This window comes from Euwallacea similis, unplaced genomic scaffold, assembly GCF_039881205.1.
Source record: "Euwallacea similis isolate ESF13 unplaced genomic scaffold, ESF131.1 scaffold_40, whole genome shotgun sequence".
Classification (NCBI taxonomy): domain Eukaryota; kingdom Metazoa; phylum Arthropoda; class Insecta; order Coleoptera; family Curculionidae; genus Euwallacea; species Euwallacea similis.
Genome location: NW_027098665.1, coordinates 219,638 through 224,885, shown reverse-complemented (window position 1 = coordinate 224,885; position 5,248 = coordinate 219,638).

Here is a 5,248-nt window from a genome sequence, read left to right as displayed (position 1 = left end):
ACGTCAAATAAACCGGGTAAATATTAAAAGTTTGCACGCTCTGCGCTTGGAAATTCCTGGTCCGATTCGGCCGTGTGACCACTCAAAATGTTCCTTTAGACAAGCTCTATCCAACGGTGCGATCAGTCGTGGGACTATTTTGATGAATTCCTGAGAGAAAACTTCACATACCTCAAATAAACAGGGTAAATATTAAAAGTTTGCACGCTCCGCGCTCGGAAATTCCTGGTCCGATTCGGCCGAGTGACCACTCAAAATGTTCCTCTAGACAAGCTCTATCCAACGGTGGGATCAGTCGTGAGACTATTTTGATGAATTACTGAGAAAAAAATTCACACACGTCAAATAAATCGGGTAAATATTAAAAGTTTGCACGCTCCGCGCTCGGAAATTTCTGGTCCGATTCGGTCGTGTGTCCACTCAGTATGTTCCTCTAGACAAGCTCTATCCAACGGTGGGATCAGTCGTGGGACTATTTTGATGAATTCCTGAGAAAAAAATTCACACACGTCAAATAAACCGGGTAAATATTAAAAGTTTGCACGCTCCGCGCTCGGAAATTTCTGGTCTGATTCCGCCGAGTTACCACTCAAAATGTTCCTCTAGACAAGCTCTATCCAACGGTGGTATCAGTCGTCGGACTATTTTGATGAATTCCAGAGATAGGAGTAGACATACGTCAAATAAACCGGGTAAATATTAAAAGTTTGCATGCTCCGCGCTCGGAAATTTCTGGTCCGATTCGGCCCAGTGACCACTCAAAATGTTCCTCTAGACTAGCTCTATCCAACGGTGGGATCAGTCGTGGGATTATTTTGATGAATTCCTGAGAAAAAAATTCACACACGTCAAATAAACCGGGTAAGTATTAAAAGTTTGCACGCTCCCCGCTCGGAAATTTAAGGTCCGATTCGGCCGAGTGACCACTCAAAATGTTCCTCTAGACAAGCTCTATCCAACGGTGGCATCAGTCGTGGGACTATTTTTATGAATTCCTGAGAAAAAAATTCACACACGTCAAATAAACCGGGTAAATATTAAAAGTTTGCACGCTCTGCGCTTGGAAATTCCTGGTCCGATTCGGCCGTGTGACCACTCAAAATGTTCCTCTAGACAAGCTCTATCCAACGGTGGGATCAGTAGTGGGACTATTTTGATGAATTCCTGAGAGAAAAATCCACATACCTCAAATAAACAGGGTAATTATTAAAAGTTTGCACGCTCCGCGCTCGGAAATTCCTGGTCCGATTCGGCCGTGTGACCACTCAAAATGTTCCTTTAGACAAGCTCTATCCAACGGTAGGATCAGTCGTGGGACTATTTTGATGAATTCCGGAGATAGAAATACACATACGTCAAATAAACAGGGTAAATATTAAAAGTTTGCACGCTCCGCGCTCGGAAATTCCTGGTCCGATTCGGCCGAGTGACCACTCAAAATGTTCCTCTAGACAAGCTCTATCCAACGGTGGGATCAGTCGTGAGACTATTTTGATGAATTACTGAGAAAAAAATTCACACACGTCAAATAAATCGGGTAAATATTAAAAGTTTGCACGCTCCGCGCTCGGAAATTCCTGGTCCGATTCGGCCGAGTGACCACTCAAAATGTTCCTCTAGACAAGCTCTATCCAACGGTGGGATCAGTCGTGAGACTATTTTGATGAATTACTGAGAAAAAAATTCACACACGTCAAATAAATCGGGTAAATATTAAAAGTTTGCACGCTCGGCGCTCGGAAATTTCTGGTCCGATTCGGCCGTGTGACCACTCAAAATGTTCCTTTAGACAAGCTCTATCCAACGGTAGGATCAGTCGTGGGACTATTTTGATGAATTCCGGAGATAGAAATACACATACGTCAAATAAACAGGGTAATTATTAAAAGTTTGCACGCTCCGCGCTCGGAAATTCCTGGTCCGATTCGGCCGTGTGACCACTCAAAATGTTCCTTTAGACAAGCTCTATCCAACGGTAGGATCAGTCATGGGACTATTTTGATGAATTCCTGAGAGAAAACTTCACATACCTCAAATAAACAGGGTAAATATTAAAAGTTTGCACGCTCCGCGCTCGGAAATTCCTGGTCCGATTCGGCCGAGTGACCACTCAAAATGTTCCTCTAGACAAGCTCTATCCAACGGTGGGATCAGTCGTGAGACTATTTTGATGAATTACTGAGAAAAAAATTCACACACGTCAAATAAATCGGGTAAATATTAAAAGTTTGCACGCTCCGCGCTCGGAAATTTCTGGTCCGATTCGGCCGTGTGTCCACTCAGTATGTTCCTCTAGACAAGCTCTATCCAACGGTGGCATCAGTCGTGGGACTATTTTTATGAATTCCTGAGAAAAAAATTCACACACGTCAAATAAACCGGGTAAATATTAAAAGTTTGCACGCTCCGCGCTCGGAAATTTCTGGTCCGATTCGGCCGTGTGTCCACTCAGTATGTTCCTCTAGACAAGCTCTATCCAACGGTGGCATCAGTCGTGGGACTATTTTTATGAATTACTGAGAAAAAAATTCACACACGTCAAATAAATCGGGTAAATATTAAAAGTTTGCACGCTCCGCGCTCGGAAATTTAAGGTCCGATTCGGCCGAGTGACCACTCAAAATGTTCCTCTAGACAAGCTCTATCCAACGGTGGCATCAGTCGTGGGACTATTTTTATGAATTCCTGAGAAAAAAATTCACACACGTCAAATAAACCGGGTAAATATTAAAAGTTTGCACGCTCTGCGCTTGGAAATTCCTGGTCCGATTCGGCCGTGTGACCACTCAAAATGTTCCTCTAGACAAGCTCTATCCAACGGTGGGATCAGTAGTGGGACTATTTTGATGAATTCCTGAGAGAAAAATCCACATACCTCAAATAAACAGGGTAATTATTAAAAGTTTGCACGCTCCGCGCTCGGAAATTCCTGGTCCGATTCGGCCGAGTGACCACTCAAAATGTTCCTCTAGACAAGCTCTATCCAACGGTAGGATCAGTCGTGGGACTATTTTGATGAATTCCGGAGATAGAAATACACATACGTCAAATATACCGGGTAATTATTAAAAGTTTGCACGCTCTGCGCTTGGAAATTCCTGGTCCGATTCGGCCGTGTGACCACTCAAAATGTTCCTTTAGACAAGCTCTATCCAACGGTGGGATCAGTCGTGGGATTATTTTGATGAATTCCTGAGAAAAAAATTCACACACGTCAAATAAACCGGGTAAGTATTAAAAGTTTGCACGCTCCGCGCTCGGAAATTTAAGGTCCGATTCGGCCGAGTGACCACTCAAAATGTTCCTCTAGACAAGCTCTATCCAACGGTGGCATCAGTCGTGGGACTATTTTTATGAATTCCTGAGAAAAAAATTCACACACGTCAAATAAACCGGGTAAATATTAAAAGTTTGCACGCTCTGCGCTTGGAAATTCCTGGTCCGATTCGGCCGTGTGACCACTCAAAATGTTCCTTTAGACAAGCTCTATCCAACGGTGCGATCAGTCGTGGGACTATTTTGATGAATTCCTGAGAGAAAACTTCACATACCTCAAATAAACAGGGTAAATATTAAAAGTTTGCACGCTCCGCGCTCGGAAATTCCTGGTCCGATTCGGCCGAGTGACCACTCAAAATGTTCCTCTAGACAAGCTCTATCCAACGGTGGGATCAGTCGTGAGACTATTTTGATGAATTACTGAGAAAAAAATTCACACACGTCAAATAAATCGGGTAAATATTAAAAGTTTGCACGCTCCGCGCTCGGAAATTTCTGGTCCGATTCGGTCGTGTGTCCACTCAGTATGTTCCTCTAGACAAGCTCTATCCAACGGTGGGATCAGTCGTGGGACTATTTTGATGAATTCCTGAGAAAAAAATTCACACACGTCAAATAAACCGGGTAAATATTAAAAGTTTGCACGCTCCGCGCTCGGAAATTTCTGGTCTGATTCCGCCGAGTTACCACTCAAAATGTTCCTCTAGACAAGCTCTATCCAACGGTGGTATCAGTCGTCGGACTATTTTGATGAATTCCAGAGATAGGAGTAGACATACGTCAAATAAACCGGGTAAATATTAAAAGTTTGCATGCTCCGCGCTCGGAAATTTCTGGTCCGATTCGGCCCAGTGACCACTCAAAATGTTCCTCTAGACTAGCTCTATCCAACGGTGGGATCAGTCGTGGGATTATTTTGATGAATTCCTGAGAAAAAAATTCACACACGTCAAATAAACCGGGTAAGTATTAAAAGTTTGCACGCTCCCCGCTCGGAAATTTAAGGTCCGATTCGGCCGAGTGACCACTCAAAATGTTCCTCTAGACAAGCTCTATCCAACGGTGGCATCAGTCGTGGGACTATTTTTATGAATTCCTGAGAAAAAAATTCACACACGTCAAATAAACCGGGTAAATATTAAAAGTTTGCACGCTCTGCGCTTGGAAATTCCTGGTCCGATTCGGCCGTGTGACCACTCAAAATGTTCCTCTAGACAAGCTCTATCCAACGGTGGGATCAGTAGTGGGACTATTTTGATGAATTCCTGAGAGAAAAATCCACATACCTCAAATAAACAGGGTAATTATTAAAAGTTTGCACGCTCCGCGCTCGGAAATTCCTGGTCCGATTCGGCCGTGTGACCACTCAAAATGTTCCTTTAGACAAGCTCTATCCAACGGTAGGATCAGTCGTGGGACTATTTTGATGAATTCCGGAGATAGAAATACACATACGTCAAATAAACAGGGTAAATATTAAAAGTTTGCACGCTCCGCGCTCGGAAATTCCTGGTCCGATTCGGCCGAGTGACCACTCAAAATGTTCCTCTAGACAAGCTCTATCCAACGGTGGGATCAGTCGTGAGACTATTTTGATGAATTACTGAGAAAAAAATTCACACACGTCAAATAAATCGGGTAAATATTAAAAGTTTGCACGCTCCGCGCTCGGAAATTCCTGGTCCGATTCGGCCGAGTGACCACTCAAAATGTTCCTCTAGACAAGCTCTATCCAACGGTGGGATCAGTCGTGAGACTATTTTGATGAATTACTGAGAAAAAAATTCACACACGTCAAATAAATCGGGTAAATATTAAAAGTTTGCACGCTCCGCGCTCGGAAATTTCTGGTCCGATTCGGCCGTGTGACCACTCAAAATGTTCCTTTAGACAAGCTCTATCCAACGGTAGGATCAGTCGTGGGACTATTTTGATGAATTCCGGAGATAGAAATACACATACGTCAAAT